The sequence below is a fragment of the Thunnus albacares genome, chromosome 12 (genome assembly GCF_914725855.1).
Source record: "Thunnus albacares chromosome 12, fThuAlb1.1, whole genome shotgun sequence".
Taxonomy (NCBI): Eukaryota; Metazoa; Chordata; class Actinopteri; order Scombriformes; family Scombridae; genus Thunnus; species Thunnus albacares.
This window is the reverse complement of record NC_058117.1, coordinates 11,050,610-11,061,555: the sequence shown is the minus strand read 5'-3', so window position 1 is coordinate 11,061,555 and position 10,946 is coordinate 11,050,610.

The window sequence follows — 10,946 nt, the reverse complement described above, 5'->3', positions numbered from 1 at the left end:
CAGCAGCAGACGAGGCGACGTGGACTTGCCTGACCTGACTTACAAAATGCACAGTCTCTGTTCAAGTAGATCCTCCACACAAGGAAGTGCTGTCGTCCCCGCTCGCCGTAGCACGAGTGCTCGGTTGTGACAGTGTCCCTCTGTGCTGCTTCCTTCCAAAGGAAAAAAAAAAATTAAAGAAAGCAGGAGAGCGTCTGTCTGCTCAGCCCTCCATAGTTCCTGTGGTTGCTCTCCAGGCACTCATGCAGGCTTCTCCTTCCAGCCTTTTGTCAGTGCTTGCCCACCAAGAACTAATGACTTGCGGCCTAGCCCTGTGTGCTGCCCTTCGTCCGTTTGTGTGTGTGTGTGTGTGTGTATGTGTGAAGCCTTTCCCTATGGCTCAGGCGAAAAGGAGGTGGGGGTGGTGGTGCTCCTCTTCCCCCTCTCTCTCTCTCTCTCTCTCTCTCTCTCTCTCTCTCTCTCTCTGAATCAAATTATGATTCAAGAAAATGGCCACAGCGCGAGACTGGCTGGATTTTTTTTCCTTGCCTCTCTTTCCTCTTGTGTGTCTGTTTTCCTCCAATCTATTTGTTTGTGTGTGTTTGAGAGAGAGAGAGAGATCAAGCAAAGCGAGAGAGAGAGAGAGAGGGAGGGTGGGAGGGAGCAGGAGTGTGTGAAGAGGGGGAGGGGGCAGTCTATGTGTGTGTGTGCTCCCAGGGATTTGACACTGCTATTCAAGCCCTGCGGTTACCATGGTGCCGGCTGCCTTATATGGCCATTGGAGTCAAAGAGCAAAGAGAGTGGGCTGTGTGGGGCAGCATGCACACCCACACACACACACATACACACACAGGAAGAATGTGGAGGATCTCTCTCCTCAGAGATGCAGAGAGCATGACCCCAAGGCCTCAAAAACCACCCCGACACTACCAGATTACCCTGAAGCCCTGCAACAAATACAAGCAAGCTGATCTCCTGCCTGCCCTTTGTCTTTCAGAAAGCAATCGAATGTTGCATCTGAAAGTTTTGCACAATTTAAGAAGACAAGCAAAAGCAGCAGTGACCTGAATGTTATTTCTCAAAGCGAGACTACATCTTTCCCTCCCTTGATGAACACGCTTTGATCCTGCGTACGTGTAGAGAACAGCTTATTGTGCTGGAAATAAAGGTTACCATTTTGTGGTCATTGCTCATTTCTCAAAGACCCTCTGTCTCAGCGCTTTGTGGAGCACACAGTGATTTGTGTTCGAGGTTACCCCAAGAGGTCAAACTGACTTTCACACCCCTGCCACGCTAACGCTGCAGGGTCAAACGCAAGATAAAGGGGAGGAGGGGACGCAGAACAACCCTGGATAAGAGCTTAAGAGATAAGTGATGAATCTGCTTGTAAAATGTGCCGCTCTTTGGGGGTTGGGAGGTTGCAGACGCAGATACGGAGAGATGAAAGTGCCCTGAAAGATTCACTATATGCAACTTGTTGTCTTATCTAGGGAGCGTTTACAGAGATTTTTAAAGGCATTCTTTCCCTCCAAGGACACTTTTATGGCACTCCTAAATTTAAACCCAGCTTTACCCCCTGGAGAATGTGTGTGTGTGACAGAGGAGCATTGTCCTGGCCATTGTGCAGCTAATAGGTCATCAGAGGGGTGTGTGTGTGTGTGGGAGAGAGAAAGAGTGTGTGTGTTAATTTGAATGAAAGTCCCTTTAATTAGGCCGCTGTGCCTGCTTATTGTCACTTCTTGTGTAGGGCAAGATTAGGCTTGTCAAATAAAGGGTCCTTGTAAAAGACTGTGCGTGTGTGTGTGTGTGTGTGTGAGTGTGTGTAAGAAGATGAGATATTCAACAAAGCCGTTAATTAATAGTTTGACACCAGAAACTGCACACTTTGACTGAACTTGCTTTTTTTCAGAGTGTCAAGCTTTAATACAACAGTGAAAAGGCTATTTTGAAGGTTGATTTGATCCATTTTAGCATTTAATTGTAATAATTTTATTGTAATATTTGAATATGCCCTATATTCAGAGTACTTAGTTTTTTGTTATAGGGTGGTTAAATTTAGGTAGGTCGGATCGTCGTACAGGGAAAACTAGGCATGGCTAATCTTGTTTTAATTCATCTCTGTTTCAGTTCTTCTGTGGATTTCAACCCATGGATACCAGATTTTTTTGTGAATATTTCACGTTAGGAGAAAAGTATGATAAGATTCTGATAGTTTAAGCAGAAGAGATGCTGTACATGCCTGTCATTTCCACTTCAGTGTGTGTGTGAGAGATACCACAGGGGGCAGGAGTGACATGACCTTTGAACCAATCGTCAGGAATGTCGAGGAATCCTGAAATGCAAGACTGCAAAAGATGTCAGCCAAGATGCCAACCAGACAGATATAGAGATACACAGACATGAAACACTGGAGCACAACAGCCTAGTTGCAACTGATCTTCATACCAAACATATTAAATGACCCAATCGTAAAACTGAAAGTAATAATTAACTATGTGCATTCAGGGTCTCCTGCCACTTTTAGTATTGTAATGTCAGTCTATGAGACAAATGTTTTCTGCGCTGCATTTTTTGTTGTTGTTGCAGTACTGCAGTTGGCCAGCATGACTTTTTTTTTTAAACTTTTATAATGCCATCTATAACATTTGTACCCTCAAATTAATAATTTGTGTTCCCAAATTAATAACTCCTGTGTAGTATCAGTAGTTTGCTCCCTCAAATATATAACTATTTGCACAAATAACAATCATTCCCTTTGAATCAATTATTTTTTATTTTGGAACAAACAGAATCTGTTATGTAAAATATGTTAAAGGGTGTTAAAACAAAGTTGACTGATAGAAGCTGGGTTATATCTAGAAATCTATAAATGATCTAAAATCAAAATGAACCTACATTAAACCCCAGTGACCCATCTGTGTCCATCTCCTGACAACTACCCCAGTTTATTTAGCAATGCATTACTCAGTGCCATGAGTAGTGCACAGCCAAAGCTAGCTAGCATACAGTAAATATGAAGCACTGAAACAACAACCAATCTATCATCATAACTGTGTGAGAGAGTGCTGAGGGGACAAGTACAAAGTAAATTAATGTGATAGCTTATTGCTATTAATTTGAGGGAATTAGAATCTCTCATACTAAAATAACTTTATAGCCCCGAGTAGCCACAACAACATATAACCTCAGCTCCTTCTGCTTAATTTGATACTATTACATTGAAGGCACTCATTTTAAATCATTTGGGAGCACTAATGATTTAAGGGAACTAATTACTAATTTTGTGATTTAAATGATCAAATATTTTACCCCCAAATAGTCGCCATATTATTACCTAACCAGTAATGTGGTCTAGTAAAAGTAGTTGAATAATGGTAATTTTTTTTGTTTGAATAGTTTATTCAAACGATTGATTGATTGATTGATTTTTGGTGCTGTTTAATTGTATTACATTACACTGCGAGGTGTTTCTAGCTTTTGTTCATCCCATTTATGTAATGTGAGTAAGCAAACATTATAACCTGTGTGTGCTGTAGGTATAATGTATTGCAGGGCTGTTGTATTAGACTGTGTAGGTTTACCTAATAAAGTGGCAACTGACCCAATGTTTAAGCCTTCAGCAAACCAGCAATTTATAGCAACCAAGCAGCAAATGGTTGACAATCACTAATTTGTTAAAATTTTTGCTAGCATCTCACACTTTTGTTAACCTTTTCTGCATTGACCAATTTAAACTCTTATATGGCCTTGCTGGCTTTTATTTTTACTGCTGCCATTTTTTTGTGTTGTGTGAGTTTTAGTCACTTCTATTTCTGTTTTCCCTGGGTTACACACACCTGTTGAGTATTCCTGGACCACCCACAGATAAGCAATTCTAAATAACTACAGCAGGTATACCCACATATGTGTGCACCACCATGTTTAGTTTTTGAAAATAATTTGCTGCCAACAGTTTGTGTCTCAAGCGTCACAGACACTGTGATGTATTGAGAGCAACTCAGGACGCACCATTTAGCTTAACATTGGCCAACCGTCTTTGTTCTGCCGGCTGTCTGTGGCCCGCTTCATTGGGGTGAAAGGTCTCAAAGTTTGTTGTGGATAGAGGGAATATAGTTTATAAGTCATAGCCATAATTTGAAACATTTCATTGAGGTTGAGCGTTTTTGACTGGGGTCATAACATGAGACCTATTGTTCTGTCAAAGGTCTGTCATAACTTTGATGGGATACGGTGAATGTGTAAACTGTTTGTTTTTTTTTTTACTCCAAATCAGGAGTATTGAGCGCTGAGTTGCATGGATAATTTTTCTGTGTACAAGGGTTTTGGGGTTTTACTACTATCCTGTACTTGTGGCCTGTAGTTTGCATGAAAGTTAGTGACACATAGGATAATTTCAGATTTCTACCTTCATACATCAAGCATTTTACATGTTTATCTGCACTCAAATGTTTGATTACTGAGATTATGCATTTTTCATAATTTGTTTCTCTAAATTTCTTCCAAATTAGTATTTTATTTGAACGTATACATATATTTTTACATTAGTCAATTTTCTAGATTTTAGGGGATTCTCAGCAGTCATCCAGATAACTCGGTAATTCTGTTTTTTTCCTGTGGGAGCAAATGTTTACATCATCAAAAACATGAATAACATTACATTAAAGAGTTTCTCTTTTGTCTAATTGTATGCAGTCTGCCTTTTTATACCCTGTGCTCCTGTTCAGAAAGCCTATCAATGGCCCTATAGGTGAAGTTTAGGATGACCCTTCATTTTTTTTGGCTTTAAGCAGTCAGACTTTTGTTAAAGTTAAGATTACAGGGTGGGTCATTTAGCCCCGCCAACTGGCATTTCTGGGCAGGCCCATACACGACACCCCCAGCTATTGATTCAGTTAACATTTCAGCTATTTAAGTTAACCTTTAAGGTCCGTACAGAGGACCTCCCTCAACAAATACGATCACCCCCCACCATGTGTTTGAATGTCTAAAGTTAGGCCAGCCTCTCTCCCCGAGGCATCCCCAGCAACCACTGTAATTCAATCTCAGGGTGTTAGCTGTGTTCTCTCAACCACATCAGCATATGGAAACTAAGTCTTTACTTAAAGTAATCATGAGGCGTCTGTGCAGCCTTCCTGCAGGAGGACGGCGTTTTCATCACGCTCTGATGGCCGTCAAATGTTTAGACTTGCAGTGACAGCTTCTCCCTGAGACCAGAGTGACCTGTGACCTTTGAGGAATGGACAAGCCTGGAAACAAAAACAGAGGCCTTTTGTGCGGGTCAAAGGGAAAACATCTGCTGGGCTGAAGACACGGGGGGGTGGGGGGGATTAACTGTTGGGTATTCATCATTTTGTTTTTTCACTCACCTTTGATTAGAGGTACCTGATGGGAACACACGGAAAGCCACTGTACATCACATCATTACGACATAAATCCTCCATATTTTACCCATTAATGCACCAGCTGCCTCTTGGCTCAACAGGAAATATTGATTTAAAAAAATTTAGATAAATACAATATGAGGGAGAATTTCTTTGATATGAATGCTGCACTCACTCTTATCACATCAGCACAGGAGCCACTGGTCACAGCCAGTCTTTCATTTTTAAATTAGATTTGAGCCTGAATAAATGATCTGAGAGGATTGCACATCACAGTTCCAGTTGAGAAAATTCATTTGAACAATTCTGGCTTTGATATCATCATGCATTGTCATGATAAATGAGTGTCTGAATTTTTTTTAACCCCACTGAAGCAGTACAGTATCTTTGTCTGTCACATTTAAATTCCACCAATGGGATGTAGCCTAATCAGGTGCTGGGGTGTAACAAAAGAAAGCATTTCCACTCTCTCTGTTTTCTTTACACACACTCAGTTACACACATGCAGTTATTTAGCACCATATTGTTTATTTGTCTCCCCTGTAGTATGGTATTGGACTACGGTATTTACCACTTCCCCTGTGCTGCAGCTCTGTCCCCTCTGTATACTCTCACAGTAACAGAGAGCTCTTTCTTCACGCTCGCCACTTGATCTAGCACACGGCTGTGATATGAGTAACCAGATCCTTCAGAGCAAGTTACCAATTAGCCAAACCTCTCTGGAGGGAAACCTCATGGTGTGATTCTACATGTTATTCAGGGATTATCATGAGGAAGATAGCTTGTTGTAGCTGTTTTATAAGCACAGGTAAAACAGTACAGCAGGTAGGTGGAGTGAGGAGGAAACAGCAATTTGATTCTTTTCCAAATATAAAATTTACCCTACTGAACATTTGTTAAGTGTGGTCTGCAATTTTGAATATTGTTGGACCACAGTAATAACGGACTATTTTTTGTTTTTATATTGTTATAAAATCATGTACTAGTATAGCTGTGTTCATATCATCAAGCCATTATAAATGCACATTTCTGCAAGATTCTGGGTTAGTTTACATTTTTCATACTTGGAGGATTGTTGTTAGTTTAACAATTCAGGAGCATAGACTATAGTGAGACTTGGTCTATCAAATATTGAATACAAATAATCTGATCTAAGCAGTAAAAGCCATAAATAAGTAAAATACAATTTTTTAACATGACATATCCTTTACAGTTGTTTACCTTGTCTCCCATGTACTACCATGTTGGTGGTTTTCTTAAGTATCATTTACTTCTGAAATCTTGTAGCTCATTCACATACTGTACATTCATTTGCTAAATTTATCAATAGGCAGTCTTCAGCTGCAGTTGTATTAATTCCCCACTAAGTGGCAGTGTGCTCCATGACAATTGATACTGTGTCTTGAATGATGTATTGAGACCATCCTCTCACTGTGCTCTTTAAAATACTCTTCAGGCTATGTTACTACTTAAACTACTGATTTCTGACCAGCTGCATGTAAAAATAAGTTCTAGTAACCAGGTTACAGCAATGAATGTGAACACCAATATGCTTCCAAAACCGAATACTTGTGTCTTGTGTGCACATGAACATTGTTTATATGTGTATATGTCACTATTATAAATGAGTAAATGGGGGTTTACATTTATAAACATGAAAACACTCACAATTCTCTTACATCATCCAGCTGTTTAATGCATGACTGTTTGGAGGTAGTGCTGAAAGGAGCCAGACACTTTCCCACTACCATTAATGTTGACAGTGCAATGCAAAAGACTGGACCCCTCATGAGATTTTTCAGTATTTTTTGATTGTCTGAGAACTATACAATATCTTCCATTACGCAATTTATAAGAAAAGATTTACCCACGTTATGACACTGAGACTTAATTGTGTCAATGAGAAATTAAAAATTAAAATTCCATCTTCGTCTTATGCTGCTCTGTTAACCTTTTATGGTTCAGTGCTGTGTCTAAGTAACATACCCATTTTTGGCCTTTTACACCCACACAATACATCCTCAATTATGATGCAGTACTTAAAAAAAAGAGGCAGGGCCCTTAGAAAACCAATAGCAGGGTTTTAATTTGTGACACGACTCTCTGGAGGCAATGTTGAGTCCCTTTTTTACAGCTTTCATCAGATGGTTCAGATCCATCATCTCTCTCCACAAAACTGGCCTTCTGTCATTTTACAGTCTGGAAAAAAAGTGAATTCACAATAATAGATGAATAAAGTTTAATTTTTAATCTTTATTTGATTATTGAGTAATGGATAATAAAATCATCCATCCATCCATCCAAAATAATAAAATTGTTAAAAATCCAAATGTTGCCTTAAAGCAACACCATACCATTGTGAATTCCCACCATGAAATTTTTTGGTATTGTGTATTTAGGTTTATAGACTGTTCAAAAGCATAACAGTAATCATAATTTTCTTTTTATCTCTACAAATTAGCCTAGGTAAATTTGATAATGTTAGTTGTAATAAAGTTCAGGTTATTGCACTGCATTGCCTACTATAACAGTGCACTTTGTCAGTCCTCTCTGCGAGCATATATTTTACACACATTCTTCTTCCATTTAGAGAATGAACGAAACACCATTCGAGGGTTCTTCATAGAAGAAGGTAGAATTGGCACTCCCAGTTTATTTTAGTGAGGAAAGTGAGAGTGAGGGTGAGAATGAGCCTGAGAGCGAGGATGAGGAAGAGGAAGAGGAGAGTGAGGGTGAAAGTGCAATGACCAGTATTACCAGTATAAGATAGAATGTAAAAGGCAGCAACACAACAAATGGTGGCAACATATGTCAGGAAAAACACACACCAGGAAACTGAAATTAAGCATTTAAATGTAAAACAAATGAACAAACACTGACATATGACTCACTTTCTTGTTTTGAAGAGGGTTACAATAGTTTAGTTTGATAGATTGTTGATGTAAAGTTTGCTAAAATATATTTACACCCTTTAACGCATTCATTCCTATAGGCCGTTCCATATTGGCACAATGTTGCCTGAGGGTAACATTCAGACAAACACTTATAAAAAGAATTCATTTTTAATGTTTTTCAATTTCAAATGGCATGAAGTTTAAGATGATGAGACAATTGAATATTTACCATGAGTACTGTAATAAATTTTATTCAAATTTTTAACAATAACTCTTATTTCATTTCTTACCATTATGGTACTGTGTTGCTTTAAGGTAATGCACCCTAAAGGGGTTTTCATTATTTCTTGAAAATTTCTTTAAATTATGTTTACTTAGTCTATTTCATGACAAAAAACATTACAAACATTTTTTTACTGGCATCATAATGCGTACCATAGAGGGTTAAAGAGGACGTTATTGTGTATTTTTAGTCAACACAAACTGATCTCAGTGGATAAAGTGTTTGGTGTACAATGTGTTTGTATTAAAGAATTGAGAGCACAGTGTGGAAAATGAGATTCACTTAAATGACTTGAAGTCAGAGTTTTACAGAAAATATGAACACACAACAAAACCCTCCTTTTGACTTTTTTTTAACCACCTGAGCACTTTGAAAGATAACCTACAGGTGAGTCAAATTTTAGGGCTCAGATGACTTGGTTAAAGTCATCAAGAGATTGGAGTCAGAACTGCTTACAGGAGATCACTGTATGCCCAGAGAAAAGCTCTTCTTCAAAAAATACACACAAATAACAAAATGTCGGACAGAAATTCTTCCCACAAACTGGCATCTTCTACAACTTCATGACAACACAAGCCGTTATTTAATAGTAATGTCAAGAACCTCTATTTCATGCTCAACCTTAACCCTGATTAACAGCTGACAGGAAAGAAGCAAGTGGACACTGTTCAGTTTCCTAAACACTGCCAACACAATAGAGCACTTTTCCCTCACTACTCGTGCCAGCAAGGGTGTAATCTGTGACATCCATCCTTGCAAAAACTGTACATTCTGTGAAGCCTGTATAACCTCAGCTATAGCAGCAGATGTTACACTTACAGTAACTGGGTGGTGTGTGGGAGAGGTACAGCTTTGGCTTGTTCACCCTTATGGTGCTGCCAAATGCTGTTACATCAACATGGGGAGCTTTTGAAAACAGCTCTTGAGTTGAGAGATAATTTTGTGAAATATGTTTATCTGCTTTCTTGCAGAGAGTAGTATGAGAAAACCGACAACACTCTCATGTCTGTCCAGTAAATGTAAAATTACAGTTAGCAGCTGATTAGCTTAAAGGATTTGGGCGGCAATTTTCAACATTTTTCTTATTGTGAACAAATCTCTATGGAGGACCGAACTGACAAAAATTTCTTTAAATTATGTTTACTTAGTCTATTTCATGACAAAAAACATTACAAACATTTTTTTACTGGCATCATAATGCGTACCATAGAGGGTTAAAGAGGACGTTATTGTGTATTTTTAGTCAACACAAACTCATCTCAGTGGATAAAGTGTTTGGTGTACAATGTGTTTGTATTAAAGAATTGAGAGCACAGTGTGGAAAATGAGATTCACTTAAATGACTTGAAGTCAGAGTTTTAAAGAAAATATGAACACACAACAAAACCCTCCTTTTGACTTTTTTTTAACCACCTGAGCACTTTGAAAGATAACCTACAGGTGAGTCAAATTTTAGGGCTCAGATGACTTGGTTAAAGTCATCAAGAGATTGGAGTCAGAACTGCTTACAGGAGATCACTGTATGCCCAGAGAAAAGCTCTACTTCAAACAATACACACAAATAACAAAATGTTGGACAGAAATTCTTCCTACAAACTGGCATCTTCTACAACTTCATGACAACACAAGCCGTTATTTAATAGTAATGTCAAGAACCTCTATTTCATGCTCAACCTTAACCCTGATTAACAGCTGACAGGAAAGAAGCAAGTGGACACTGTTCAGTTTCCTAAACACTGCCAACACAATAGAGCACTTTTCCCTCACTACTCGTGCCAGCAAGGGTGTAATCTGTGACATCCATCCTTGCAAAAACTGTACATTCTGTGAAGCCTGTATAACCTCAGCTATAGCAGCAGATGTTACACTTACAGTAACTGGGTGGTGTGTGGGAGAGGTACAGCTTTGGCTTGTTCACCCTTATGGTGCTGCCAAATGCTGTTACATCAACATGGGGAGCTTTTGAAAACAGCTCTTGAGTTGAGAGATAAACAGTATTTCAGTGGTTTGGAAACATTTAGATAAACAGTTTTATCAGAGCTACTGCGCTGTAAAATCATTCACAAGCAGCTTCTACAATTATCGAGCCTCTTATATATTATATTAATCATACAGTTACAAATTTGGATATGAAGCTGATAAAATCCCACTGCTGCCATGTTCTGTATATGCTGTATATATAGTATAGTATGTGTTACATTTGTTTTGATCATTAACTTTGTGCATATTGTTGTGGGTAGAGACTTTTTGGGGTTTCTGGCTCTTTGGGTTTCAGCTATGAAGAACTGTAAGGACCACTTTGGTAAAATAGATATGAGAGATTGACAATATATGTATTTTTGAAGTTACCCCTTCTACACTGATTTCTAAGCTGCAGAGCATGTGACTATTTCAGCTCTCTCTTGTTGA